Source organism: Rhinopithecus roxellana, chromosome 3, assembly GCF_007565055.1.
Source record: "Rhinopithecus roxellana isolate Shanxi Qingling chromosome 3, ASM756505v1, whole genome shotgun sequence".
Taxonomy (NCBI): Eukaryota; Metazoa; Chordata; class Mammalia; order Primates; family Cercopithecidae; genus Rhinopithecus; species Rhinopithecus roxellana.
In genome coordinates this window covers 166,487,113-166,502,307 of record NC_044551.1, presented here as the reverse complement: position 1 = coordinate 166,502,307, position 15,195 = coordinate 166,487,113, and the positions used below count along the sequence as shown (strand labels likewise).

Sequence of the window (15,195 nt, the reverse complement as noted above, 5' to 3'; positions counted from 1 at the left end):
GCCTTCTTTCCTCTTGTACTGGTCCTCCTCAGCACAGACCCTTCATGGGTGTCAGGCTGGGGGATGATCAGGTCTTTCTCATCTCACGAGGCCATATTTCAGACTATCACATGGGGAGAAACCTTGGACAATACCTAGCTTTCCTAGGCAGAGGTCCCTGCGAACTTTGGCAGTGTATGTGTCCCTGGGTACTTGAGATTAAGAGAAAGGTGATGACTTTTAACCAGCAAGCTGCCTTCAGGCACTTGTTTAACAAAGCACACCCTGCACAGCCCAAAATCCTTTAAACCGTGAGTCACCACAGCACGTCTCTTTTAAGGACAAGGTTGGGGGTTGGGTCACAGATTAACAGCATCTCAAATACAGAACAAAATGGAGTCTCTTATGTCTACTTCTTTCTATATAGATACAATAACAGTCTAATCTTTCTTTCTTTTCCCCACACCACTCACAATAAGAGAATTGTTAATTAAAATCACACCAACATATGTTTTTGACCTATCATATTGTCAGCCCACTCTGTTGTCAAGTTTGTGGATAAATAGGCACCCATATTAGTTGGCTCAGGCTGCCATAACAGAATACTATAAACTGGATGGCTTCAACAAAAAAAAAATTATTTTCTCACAGTTCTTGAGGCTGGAAAGTCTTAAGATCAAAATGCCAGGTGATTTGGTTGCGAAGAGGGCCCCTCCAGGCTTGCAGACAGCTGCCAGATTGCTGTGTGCTCCCACGGGTGCACAGAGAGCAAGTTCTCTGGTGGCTCTTTTTATAAGAGCACTAATCCCATTAAACAGGGGCTCCACTCTCATTACTTCATGTAACCTTAATTAACTCCTAACCCTGTCTCTAAATACCATTGCCCTGGGGGTTAGAGCTTCAGCATATAAATGTGGGAGGGACACAAACATTCAGTCCATAACAGTTCTTGTGAAGGGCCATTGGGTTATGTCTATCAAAATTTACACTGCATTGATCTTTGACCAAACCATCCTGCTGCCTACTGATATAGCGATTGCTATGGGCTGAGTTGTATCTCCTCAAAATTCATTTTGGTGTCCTAGCCCCCCGTACCTCAGGATGGTACTGTATTTGGAAATGGGGCCTTTGAGGAGGAAATTAAATTGAAACCAGGTCATTATTGTGGGCCCAAAACAATCTGACCGGTGTCCTTCTAAGAAGAAGAGATGGAGACACAGATCCACACAGAGGGCAGACCATGTGAGGACACCGGGAAGGAGCCATGGAGAACGGCCTCAGGATGAGAAAAATCTGCTGACACCTTGACCTTGGGCTTCTGGCCTCCAGAACTGTGAGAAAATACATTTCTGTTGTTGAAGCCGCTCAGTCTGTGGTATTTGCTAGGACAGCCCCAGAAAAATATTACAGTGGCACACACGCAAAATTCCACGTGTAGTAATTGACTCATTGCCACATCGTTCATGATAGAAAAGGGTGGTATCACTCCGAGTGCACATCTACAGGGTGCTGATGACATTAACTATGATCCATCTATCTGACGGGAGGCCATGCAGCTGCGCAGATGACGGAGGAAACACTGCATGCTAAAAATAAAGGATGTTCACTTACTACATTAAGTTCAAAAAGTAAACGAACTGCAGGACAGACTACATAGTATACTCTCCTCTCACTTGTGTTAGAGGAGAGGGAATAAGAATACATGATATTTATTTGTATTTGCATGAAAAATATAAAAAATGGAAGTTTACACAGAAGCCAATGAAACTACTTACTGTCTAGTGAGGATGATTGATTTGATCTCTGAACCATGTGAACATACGCTTGTGAATGTGTCCCATGTCGATGCTGCCCTGTGGACAAATCCTGCGTGGTTGTCTCCCATGTGGATGTACGACGTGGCTATATCCCATGTGGATGTTATCCCCTGTGAATACATCTGTGTCACTGTATCCCGTGTGAAATTATCCACGTGCATGCCTCCCATATGAATATGTCTCGTGTGGCAGCATCCATGTGCATGTGCCCGTGTGGCTGTATCCATGTGCATGCGTCCTGTGTGGGTGTATCCCAAGCGAATGTTTCCACATGGACGTGGCCCATGTGGATGTATCCCACCCGAAGCTACCACTTGTGCGTGTGCTATCTGGTAGTCATTAATGCTGCTCACTGAAATTGCTGGTTTTCCTCCTCCTAGGCTCGTGGTCAGATTGCATTTCCACGTCACTGGAAGTCAGAAGCAGCCATGTGACTTGCATAAGTCAGTGAAGTGTGAGCAGAAGTGACAGATGCCATGTTCTTTCTCCTGCCCAGAGATCAGCAATCCTGTCGGCCAGGATCCTCAAGGGAAATTACAGGGAGCAAAGCTGCCAGCAACCGGGAACAGATACACAGTATGAGTGACATTGAAGCCACAGAGACCTTGGCATTGTTACCACAGCACAACCAAACTTACCCTGACTGACACAGTTATTTATTTTAAAAAATAAGATTTGAATTAGGCCAGGCGTGGTGGTTCACACCTGTAATCCTAGCACTTTGGGAGGCCGAGGCGGGCAGGTCACCTGAGGTCAGGAGTTCGAGACCAGCTTAACTAACATGGTGAAACCCCATTGCTACTAAAAATACAAAAATTAGCCAGGCATGGTGGCATGTACCTATAATCTGAGCTACTTGGGAGGCTGAGGCAGGAGAATTGCTTGAACCCGGGAGGCCAAGGCTGCAGTGAGCCGAGATCATGCCACGGCACTCCAGCCTGGACAACAGAGCGGGACTCCATCTCAAAAAATAATAATAATAATAAGACTTGAATTAAAAATAAAAACACAGGGCCGGGCGCAGTGCCTCAAGCCTGTAATCCCAGCACTTTGGGAAGCCGAAACGGGTGGATCACGAGGTCAGGAGATTGAGACCATCCTGGCTAACATAGTGAAACCCCGTCTCTACCAAAAAATACAAAAAACTAGCCGGGCGAGGTGGCGGGTGCCTGTAGTCCCAGCTACTCGGGAGACTGAGGCAGGAGAATGGCGTGAACCCGGGAGGCAGAGCTTGCAGTGAGCTGAGATCCGGCCACTGCACTCTAGCCTGGGCCACAGAGCGAGACTCCATCTCAAAAATAAAATAAAAATAAAAATTAAAATAAAAATAAATAAAAACACAGGAATTAGTCTGTATCCAGCCAGGGGAGAGAAGCCACAGCGTAGGGGGGTCACCTCATCTTGCTGCACTTTGCTTTATTGCTCTTGCTAGATACTGCGATTTTCCAAGTTGAAGGTTTGTGGCTACCTTGCACTGAACAAGTCCATCAGGGCCATTTTTCCAACAGCATGTGCTCACTTCCTGTCTCTGTCATGTTTTGCTAACTCTCCCAATATTTCACGCTTTTTCCTTATTATTGTATCTGTTATGGTGATCTGTGATCAGTGATGATTCAAGTGACTATTGCACTTGCTTTGGGCACCAGGAACCGTGCCCATGTATGACAGTGAACTGAATCCATATGGGTGTGTTCTGACTGCTCCACCTACCAGCCATTTACTGTTTCTCTCCCTCTCCTCCAGCCTCCCTATTCTCTGAAACACAACAATATTGAAATTAGACCAATTAATAACCCTACAATGGCCTCTAGGTGTCCAAGTGAAAGGAAGCGCCATGCATCTGTCACTTTAAATCAAAAGCTAGAAATGATTAACCTAGAGAGGAAGGCTGCTGAAAGCCTTCTTTCATCTTAAAAGGTTGTTTTTCTCCTTCCAATTTGGAGAGAACTGAAAACATTTCCATGAGCCCCTAGAAGCACTCTGGGCCCTAGGCACTGTGCCTACTGCACCTGTAGACAAGTCAGCACTGCCCGATGGGCAGGGTTAAGATGACTTGCTTGGCCAGGCTGCGGCCACGTGCTCACCTGGGGCCTAAGGAGGTGAGGTTCACCCAACCACATGAGCCGAGAGTGGGAGAGAAGGGTCCACGAGAAAAACCCAGGGTCTTTCTCCAAAGAAGACAGGATGTGGAAAGGTTCCACGCAGGCAAACCACAGATGACCCCAGGCCCGAGGCAGCTGAGGCTGAGGTTGCAGCCCTCAGCGGGTCACCCCATTCTCAGATGCACACTTTCTGGGGCCAGGCCTGAGGCTAAGCCGCGCGGGGGTGAGAGAACTGGGAGCAGGGGGAAGGGCAGGCAGAGCACTAACCCCTAGGACCTCTTTCCCTGGAGAGGCAGCAGTTTGAGAATAAAACCCAGAGGCTTTTCTGACAATGGTGGCTGATAGCAGACCTGGCTGAAGCCATTCGTTCTTTCTTTCAGTCAACTTTCATTAAGTGTTAAAACCTTTGATCTTACTTAATGGCAAAAAGACCTGCAGACCACACAGTGCTTTGACACAGAGGGGACGAAGACACGCCACGTTGCAGGGCATGTAGAGTCTCCTTCGACTTCGAATTCGATGCCTTGTCACTATGCGTCCCTTACCCTTCCCTTTTAACTAATAGTTGTCATATGTGTTATATCTGTATATATGGCAGACTCCATCAAACAATGTTATCATTTTCTCCTTTAGCAGTCATTCGTATCTTTAAATAATAGAGGAGAAAAATAGTCTGGTGTATTTACCTGGACATGTAGCATTTCTACTGTTCTTTCATTTCTGAAGTCCCAAGTTTTCCTGTGGTATCCTTGCCCTTCAACCTGAAGAACTTCCTTTAACATTCTTTTTCTTTCTTTTTTTATTTTAGAGATGAGGTCTTGCTCCGTCGGCCAGGCTGGAGTGTGGTGGCGTGATCGTGGATCACTGCTGCCTCAAACTCCTGGGCTCAACTGATCCTCTCACCTCAGCCTCTGGGGCAGCTGGGATTACAGAGGTGTACCACCCTGCCAGCTAATGATTTTTATTTTTATTACTTAATTAATTTATTTATTGAAACAGGATCTCACTCTGTTATCCAGGCTGGAATGCAGTGGTACAATTATGGCTCACTGCAGCCTCGATCTCCTGGACTCAAGCCATTCTCCTGCCTCAGCCTCCCAGGAAGCTGGAACTATAGGCACACGCCCCCACACCCAATTAATTTTTTTATTTTTTGTAGAGGTGGGGTCTTTCCATGTTGTTCAGGGTGGTCTTGAACTCTTGGGCTCCAGTGATCCTCCTGCCTCAATAACATTTCTTTTGTATCAGGTCTGCTGGCCACAAATCTCCTAGTTTTCCTTGATCTGGGAACATTCCTGAAGGAACATTCATGGGATATATAGGATCCTGGGTGCTGTAGAGTCAATGTTTGCGTCCCCTCAAAATCCATATGTTGAAAGCTCAGCCATATTGTGATCGTATTGAGATGTGGGGCCTTTGTGGGGGTGCTAGGATCATGAAATCAGAGCCCTCCTGACTGGGATTAACATTCTTTTTTTTTCTTTTTGAGACGGAGTCTTGCTCCGTCATCCAGGCTGGAGTGCAGTGGCGCAATCTCAGCTCATTGCAAGCTCCACCTCCTGGGTTCACACCATTCTCCTGCCTCAGCCTCCCAAGTAGCTGGGACGACAGGCGCCCACCACCACGCCCGGCTAATTTTTTGTATTTTTAGTAGAGACGGGGTTTCACCGTGTTAGCCAGGATGGTCTCAATCTCCTGACCTCGTGATCTGCCCGCCTTGGCCTCCCAAAGTGCTGGGATTACAGGCGTGAGCCACCACACCCAGCCGGGATTAACATTCTTATAAAAGAGGCCCCAGAGAGCTCCCTTGTCCCTCCCACCATGTGAGGACACAGTGAGAAGCAGCTGTCTATGATGCAGAAAAGGGGCCCTCACTACATGGTGAATCTGCCCATGCAGTGATCTTGGACTTCCCAGCCTCCAGAACTGTGAGATTCTCTGTCTGCTGTTTACAAGTCACTCAGCCATCACATTCTGTCATAACAGCCTAAATGGACTAAGACACTGGGTTAACAATTATTTCCCTTCAGCACTTGAAAGATGTTGCTCCCTGGTCTTCTGGCCTCTGGGATTTCTGGGGAGCAATCCACAGTCTGCTATTCTCCTGTGTGCCATGTGTCACTCTTCTCTGGCTTCTTTCTTTTTCTTTTTTTTTTTTTTTTTGAGACGGAGTCTCGCTCTGTCGCCCAGGCTGGAGTACAGTGGCCAGATCTCAGCTCACTGCAAGCTCTGCCTCCCGGGTTTACGCCATTCTCCTGCCTCAGCCTCCCGAGTAGCTGGGACTACAGGCGCCCACCACCTCGCCTGGCTAGTTTTTTTTGTATTTTTTTTAGTAGAGACGGGGTTTCACCATGTTAGCCAGGATGGTCTCGATCTCCTGACCTCGTGATCCGCCCGTCTCGGCCTCCCAAAGTGCTGGGATTACAGGCTTGAGCCACTGCGCCTGGCCCTCTGGCTTCTTTCGAGATTTACTCATCTTTAGTTTCCGTCGGCATGATTAAGATGTGTGTGAGTGTGGTTTTCTGTAAGTTTATCCTTTTGGAGTTTTGCTGAGCTTCTTGAATCTGTATAAATGTTTATTCAGCTTGGGAAATTTTGAGCCATTATTTTTTCAATATATTGTTTTCTGCCCAGTCACCTTGTACTCTCTTTCTGAGACTCCAATAACACAAATCATCAACCTTCTCATATTGCCCCATGGCCCCTGAGGCTCTTTTTCTTTTTTTACTCTTTGTTTCTATTATTCAAATTGGATTGTTTCTACTATTCTACCCTCAAGTCCACTCTTTCCTCTGTCATCTCCATTCAGTTACATATCTCATCCACTGGACTTTTGATTTCAGATATTGTATTTTCCAGCTCTAAAATTTCCATTGGTTGTTTCTATTTGTGTGCTGAGAGCATTTACCTTTTCATGTTTTTTTCTAGGAATATTTGCCTTTACCTCTTGGGGCATAGTTCCTTTTTTTTTTTTTTTTTTTGAGTCAGAGTTTCACTCTTGTTGCCCAGGCTAGAGTGCAGTGGTGTGATCTCAGCTCACTGCAACCTCTGCCTCCCGGATTCAAGTGATTCTCCTGCCTCAGCAGGAGAACTCAAACTCCTGACCTCAGGTGATCTGCCTGTCTCAGCCTCCCAAAGTGCTGAGACTAGAGGTGTGAGCCACCACACCTGACCATCATTTTTTTTTTCTAGGAATGTTTGCCTTTACCTCTTGGAGCACAGTTCTACGAGCCGCTACAATGTCTGGGTTATCTGGAGACCAGCATCTCTTGCTGGTTAACTTTTCTCTTGAGAATTGGTCACATTTTGTTGGTTATTTGAACTTCAATTAATTTTGGATTGCATCCTGGACATAATTGAATATCACACATGAGACCCTGGGTGTTTGTTAAAATTCTCTGGACAGTAATGTTTTACTGTGGTGGCTTTAGCAAGCTATCAATCTTGACTAGGTTCAGATCATACATGCTGCCTCATCTTCTATGTGTGGTAGATGCAATGCCACCTTCATTTTCAAAGACTTTGGTTGGTGGAATGTAAGGTGGCACAGCTGCCCTGGAGTTAAGTGTGAGAGTTTCTTGTGATGCTAAACATGACTTACCATGTGACTCTACAATGACACTCTTGGACATCTGTCTCAGGACATGAAAACTCATGTTTAACAGAAACATGTACATGAATCTTCATAGTCACTGTGTTTACCACAGCCCAAAACTGGGAACAATAATCTAAATATCCCTCATGGGAGGAAAAGTTAAAAGAACTCTGAAACATCCACGCAGTGGAATATTACTCAGAAATAAAAAGGAACTGGCTATTGATACATTTCGCAACTTGGATGGATCTTGCAGACCTTATGCTTTGTGAGAAAAGCTAATCTTAGAAGGTAACATACTGTATGATTCCATTTACGTAACTTCTCAAAATGACAAAGCTATGGGAATAGAGAACAGATTAGCACTTGCCAGAGCACAGGGAAGGGCATGGAAGTGAGTAAACTGTACAGGGGTAGCACAGGGAGTTTGTAGTGACAGGAGTGGTTCAGGCTCTTGATTGTGGTGGTTACACAAATCTATACAAAAATTGCATAGCACTATACAAACACACACACACACGCTTATAAAAACTGATGAACTCCGAATAAGGTCTGTAGTCTAGTTAATAGCATTGTGCCAATGTCAACTTCCTGGTTTTAGTATCATACTACAATGTCTTATATAATTGTATAAGATATCCCCATTGGAGTTGACAATGGAGGATAAAAATAGCAAAAAAAAAAAAAAAAAAGATATTCCCCTTGGGGGAAGCTGGGTGAAGAGTGCACAGGATTTTCAGCACTATCTTTGCAACTTCCGATGAATCCATGGTTGTGTAAAAGTGAAAATTTTTTTTTTTTTTTTTTTTTTTTTAAGATGGAGTCTTACTCTGTTGCCCAGGCTGGAACGCAATGGTGTGATCTCAGCTCACTGTAATCTCCGCCTTCAAGCAATTCTCCTGTCTCAGCCTCCCAAGTAGCTGGGATTACAGGTGCACAACACCACGCCCAGCTAATTTTCATATTTTTAGTAGAGACAGGGTTTCACCATGTTGACCAGGCTGGTCAGGAACAGCCAAATGTGAAAAACTTTTTTTTTTTTAAGACAGAGTTTTGCTCTTGTTGCCCAGGCTGGAGTACAGTGGTGCGATCTCAGTTCACTGCAACCTCCACCTCCCAGGTTCAAGCGATTCTCCTGCCTCAGCCTCCAGAGTAGCTGAGATTACAGGCTCAAGCCACCATGCTCAGCTAATTTTTGTATTTTTAGTAGAGATGGGGTTTCACCATGCTGGCCGAGCTAGTCTAGTACTCTTAATCTCAGGTGATTTGCCCACCTTGGCCTCCCAAACTGTTGGGATTACAGGTGTGAGCCACCACACCCGGCTGTGAAAAACTTTTAAAAAGACTTTGGTATGCTGCTCTGGGTCTGTTCTGTGCAACTTGCAGGCAAGCCTGGGATTTGCATTCATTCATCCACGGAATTAGGGACCCCTTCTCAGCCCTCTCCTCTTGGGGTTGACCTCACACTCAGTGGCTTCTGTGGGATTCCTCTCGGAGTTTTGTGTGCTTGTGCTGCTGACACCATAGTGCAGCTTTGAACCTCAGCTGCCCTCAGTTGAAGCAGGAGAGAAAAAAAGGGAAAGAAATGAACCCAAGGGCCTCCCTTCCATGCACGCTGCAGGTTACAGAGGGCCCTTTCCCAGTCCTCTGGCTAGAGAAATGGTATGTTGTTATAAAATACACAGTTGGTTTTCATCCGGGCTTCCTGGTCTACAACCCCTAAAATCCGTGGAATCTCCACACTGGTGTCTTTCATATGCTGAAGAGGTGGGTGAAGGCGGGCAGCCCCCAGGTAGCTCCAGGATGGGGCTGGTCACCAGAAAGACCCAGGCAGGACTAGAGGCCTGGGGCTTCCAGCCTCACCCCCCAGCCTCCAGGGAGGGGAGAGGGGCTGAAGGTTAAGGTGTTCACCCATGGCCAGTGATTTAACCAGCCATGCCCATGTCATGAAGCCTCTGTATAACCTCCAGGATAGCTGAACACATGGAGGTTCCTGGAGGGCGGCGTGCCCAGGGAGGGCATAGAACCTTCATGCCCCTTTCCCCATGCCTTGCCCATGCATCTCTTCATCTATATCCTGTGCAATACCCTTTATAATAAACCAGCAAACGTAAGTGTGTCCCTGAGTTCTGTGAGCCACTCTCGCAAATTAATTGAACGCAACTTAAAGCCGGTCCATCAGGAGTTCCTGAGGCCCAGGCTTGGGAGTGGCATCAGAAGTGGGGGCAGTTGGCCGGGCGCGGTGGCTCAAGCTTGTAATCCCAGCACTTTGGGAGGCCGAGATGGGTGGATCACGAGGTCAGGAGATCGAGACCATCCTGGCTAACACGGTGAAACCCCGTTTCTACTAAAAAATACAAAAAACTAGCCGAGCGAGGTGGCGGGCGCCTGTAGTCCCAGCTACTCGGGAGGCTGAGGCAGGAGAATGGCGTGAACCCGGGAGGTGGAGCTTGCAGTGAGCTGAGATCCGTCCACTGCACTCCAGCCTGGGCGACAGAGCGAGACTCCGTCTCAAAAAAAAAAAAAAAAAAAAGAAGTGGGGGCAGTCTTGGGGACTGAGCCCCACCCTGTGGGCTGCGATGCTATCTCCAGATAGATAGCATTAGAATATAGAGGACACCCAGCTGGTACCTGATGCAGAATTGGTTGCTTGCTTGCTGGCATGTGGGGAGAAACCCCCAACACTTGGTCACCGAAGCCTTCTGTGTTGCTTATTGTGGCGTGGGAGCAGAGGAACAACGGTTTGTGTTTTTTCCACTCACAGATGGTTCTCTTGGTGCCTTTTCTGCCCATACATGCTGCACAGTTCTGTACTGGGGCTGACCTCAGTTCAAAACTGGGAGACAAGAAAGAAAAAGAAACTGGGAAACTTGCCCTTGAATGGGTCATCCTTCAAGTTTCAGCTCTTCTGTCCAGTCTGCCTGCTCTTGTTAATACTGCAGAGTTCTTAGCTAGTGACTTGTTGATTTTGTCCCCAGTCGGCGGCATGGATGAATTGTAGTGGTCTCTTACTTCATCTTGGCCAGTTTCAGAATCCAAAATATAATATTTAACCTCCCTAATTACCGTGCAAGACTAATATTAATTCTCCCATTTTATTCATTTATTTTAATTTTTTTTTTTTTTTTTTTTTTTTGAGATGGAGTCTCGCTCTGTTGCTCAGGGTGGAGTGCAGTGGTGCGATCTTGGCTCATTGCAAGCTCTGCCTCTCGGGTTCAAAGGCTTCTCCTGCCTCAGCCTCCCGAGTAGCTGGAATTACAGTTGAATGCCACCACGCCTGGGTAATTATTTTTTTGCATTTTTAGTAGAGACAGGGTTTCGCCATGTTGGCCAGGCTGGTCTCAAACTCCTGACATTGGGTGATCCGCCCACCTCAGCCTCCCAAAGTGCTGGGATGACAGGCGTGAGCCACCGCACCTGGCCAATTCTCCCATCTTAAGGATTAAAAACTTGAGGTTTAAAGGTATAGCCATCTGTCCAACCTGTATAGCCAATGCTAAGGTTTATCTCTATTTAAAATTAGCTAGTGAAACTTGTATGGGGTGGAGTCAGAAAACGGGGGAGGGCAAAAGTAAACAGGTGATGAAAGAACAGAGTGGTAGGGGAGGAAGAGGGTGAAATGGGAGAGAAAAGGAAGAGAAGGCCAGGCACAGCGGCTCACACTTGTAACCTGAGCGCTTTGGGAGGCTGAGGTGGGAGGATCACTTGAGGCCAGGAGTTCCAGGCCAGCCTGGGCAGCATAGCAAGACCCTGTCTCAGCAACAACAAAAAATTAACCAGGCACGGTGGTGCGTGGCTGTGGCCTTAGCTACTCAGAAGGGTGGGTCACTGGGTCAGGAGGATGGCTTGAGCCTGAGAGTTTGAGGCTGCAGTGAGTTATGTTTCTGCCACTGCACTCCAGCTTGGGCAGCAGAGCCAGACCCCGTCAAAAACAAAAACAAAGGCCGGGCGCGGTGGCTCAAGCCTGTAATCCCAGCACTTTGGGAGGCCGAGACGGGTGAATCACGAGGTCAGGAGAGCGAGACCATCCTGGCTAACACGGTGAAACCCCGTCTCTACTAAAAAATACAAAAAACTAGCCGGGCCAGGTGTCGGGCGCCTGTAGTCCCAGCTACTCAGGAGGCTGAGGCAGGAGAATGGCGTAAACCCGGGAGGCAGAGCTTGCAGTGAGCTGAGATCCGGCCACTGCACTCCAGCCCGGGCGACAGAGCGAGACTCCATCTCAAAAAAAACAAAAACAAAAACAAAAAAAGGTGCTGCAGCTGCAGAATGGTCGGCGGTGGCAGGAGGCGCAGGTCTGGCTGGGAGGGGCCTATGAAAAAACAGTCAATGTGAAGAAAAGTAAATTCTGTGAAGATGATGTGATCTTCAAAAAGAAGTGGAAAATGATTATAAGCTCTCTTCACCTGAAGATGTTGATGGCTTCTGGAAGTTCTGTGAAGAACTGGATCCTGAAAAGCCTGCCAGTCACTTTCTGCAAAGCCTCAGGCTTCAGTTAGTTGGTCCTTCTGATATCCTTGCTGGAAAACAAAAAACGCAGGAAAATTCAACAGGCCCGAATGTTAACCTTCATTGGAGGTTTTACTATGATCCTCCTGAGTTCCAGACCATTACTATTGGAGATAATAAAACTCAGTACCACATGGGGTATTTCAGGGATTCTACTGATGAACTTCCTGCATATGTTGGTATAAATGAAGCAAAGAAGAAGTGTACAATTGTTCCAAATGGAGATAATGTATTTGCTGCAATCGAATTATTTTTGATGAAAAAACTTAAAGAAGTAACGGATAAAAAGAACACTGGGCCGGGCACGGTGTCTCACGCCTATAATCCCAGCACTTTGGGAGGCCAAGGCAAGCAGATTACCTGAGGTAGGGAGTTCGAGACCAGCCTGACCAACATGGAGAAACCCCGTGTCTACTAAAAATACAAAATTAGTCGGGCATGGTGGTGCATGCCTGTAATCCCAGCTACTCAGGAGGCTGAGGCAGGAGAATCGCTTGAACCCAGGAGGCGGAGGTTGCGGTGAGCCAAGAGCACACCATTGCACTCCAGCCTGGGTAACAACAGCAAAACTTTGCCTCAAAAAAAAAAAAAAAAAGAAAGAAAAAGAAAGAAAAGAAAACTAATCTCTTGAAAAACATAGATGAAAAACTCACAGAAGCAGCCAGAGAAGTGGGGGTACTCACTGGAACAGAGAACCACGAAGATGAAACAGAGAGATAAGAAAGTTGTGACAAAGGTCATTCGTGGTGCAGGCTTGGCTGTTCCAGTGGATAAAAATCATGTTGGGTACACAGAGCTCCCTGAAACACATGCTGACATCAAGAGAATTTGCAAGACAATAGTTGAGGCTGCAAGGGAGGAGGAGAGACTGAAAGCTTTTGTTCCCATTCAGGAAATGATGACTTTTGTGCAGTTTGCTAATGATGAATGTGATTACGGCTGGGGCTTGAGTTGGGAATGGAGCTCTTTTGCTGTGGCTCCCATTATTTTCATAAAGTTGCTGGCCAGCATTTACCTCTTGCATATAATCTGTTGAAGAGGAATCTGCAGAAATTACTGAGGATTATCTCGCAAACAGAAGTAAAGAGAACGTAGAGCAAATTGCTGCATGAGTGAGGTGGCTTTGTTTGGTGTACAGTATTTCAAAAGATTAGTGTTAAACTTGTGATTTTTGTTTTGTTTTTAAGGAATACAAAAAATAAACATTTAATAAAAACATTTGGCCGGGCGCGGTGGCTCAAGCCTGTAATCCCAGCACTTTGGGAGGCCGAGATGGGCGGATCACGAGGTCAGGAGATCGAGACCATCCTGGCTAACACGGTGAAACCCCGTCTCTACTAAAAATACAAAAACTAGCCGGGTGAAGTGGCGGGCGCCTGTAGTCCCAGCTACTCGGGAGGCTGAGGCAGGAGAATGGCGTAAACCTGGGAGGCGGAGCTTGCAGTGAGCTGAGATCTGGCCACTGCACTCCAGCCCCTGCTACAGAGTGAGACTCTGCCTCAAAAAAAAAAAAAAAAAAACATTTATAAGGTAAAGAAAAAAAAAGAAAAGGCAAAGGAGGAGAAAATAGAGGTCATCTTCTTCCCCATGGGTCAGCACGGTACCAGGCAATGCAGCTCTGCACAGAGAGCACCCACCCAGAACCCACCACCTTCACACAGTCCCCTCCCTTCGTGAAGTTAGTGTAAGCACATCAGCCAGTCTATGATGTCATCTTATCTCCTGTTCCAGTCAGGGGCTCGGGCTTAAAGCAGTCAGCCCTGGCATCTCCTTGTTGACTCTATTCATCCAGAGTGGTTGGGCAGGTATCAAAATTGGCTGAAGGCCATGTGTGGTGGCTCTTGCCTGTAATCCCAGCACTTTGGGAGGCTGAGGCAGGAGTATCACTTGAGCCCAGGATTTAAGAGCAGCCTAGGCCAGGCGCGGTGGCTCACGCCTGTAATCCCAGCACTTTGGGAGGGCAGATCACGAGGTCAGGAGATGGAGACCATCCTGGCTAACACGGTGAAACCCCGTCTCTACTAAAAATACAAAAAATTAGCCGGGCGTGGTGGCGGGCGCCTGTAGTCCCATCTACTCGGGAGGCTGAGGCAGGAGAAGGCGTGAACCTGGGAGGCAGAGGTTGCATTGAGCTGAGATCACGCTACCGCACTCCAGCCTGAGCAACAGAGCGAGACTCCATCTCAAAAAAAAAAAAAAAATGTAGCCTGGGCAACACAGAGAGTCCTCGTCTCTGCCAAAGAAAAGAAAAAAAATGGCTGAAGATGAGAATTTTTTTTCTGCCTTTGAGGGAATGATTTCGCTCTCCCCATCCAGTAAGAATGAGAAAGTGCCGTGCTCCAGTTGCGGCTGGCATTTATCTTGCAGCTGTGAGAGAAGATGGCCCTGGGGATGAAGCCTGTGAAAGGGCCACGCAGCCCGCCCAAAACCCTTCCTTCCCCTGGATCCCCTTCTCAAGGAAGCCCATGTCAGTGAGGGTTTCTGTTAATTGCAGCCCAAGGCATCCCAATGGCCCCCAATGGGTGTCTCTCTTCCCAGCCTGGGATGCTCCTGGCGTGCCCCAGGTGATGCTGGAGAGACTCCTGACTCAGCCCAGGGGCAGGGCAAGCCACCTCTGCCACAGGGGAACAAGTGTGCCTGTTACTGTCACTACCCAGATCTATGTCCCTTATACCTGTAAGCACATCCCAGTTTTCCTTGGGAAACCCTCCAGACACCAACCAATTCTGGCATCAACTGGGTGTCCTACGATTCCATCCGATTCCGACACTAACTACCCGGAGTTGGCTTGACACTCCGTAGGGTTTAGTCCCGTAGTACTGGCCTGTCTTCCGGTGCTGAGCTACCCACACTTTGGTCCGACTTGGCTACGAAGTTAGGGCTTCCCACAACCTGCCCCACTTCAGGTTCTGTAATTTCCTAGAATGACTCACAGGACTCAGGAGGGCACTTTCCTTACTCCTGCCATAATAAAGGATACAACTCAGGAACTGCCAAACGGAGGAGATGCACAGGGCGAGGGATGAGGAAAGGGGCCTGGAGCCCCTATACCCTCTCTGGGTGCATCCCCTCCCAGCATCTGTGTGTTCACCAACCCAGAAGCTTGGAGGCTTCATTACCTGAGCCTCGGCCAGGGATGACTGATTCAGTCTCCCGCTCTGCACCCCTCCCTGGAGATCAGGCGATGGGGCTG

General features: G+C 47.4%; 1 pseudogene; it reads left to right on the top strand.

The window, feature by feature from the left end:
• Positions 1 to 11,762: 11,762 nt before the first annotated feature.
• On the top strand, positions 11,763 to 13,114 carry LOC104676196 (annotated as a pseudogene).
• The last annotated feature ends 2,081 nt before the right edge of the window (positions 13,115 to 15,195 follow it).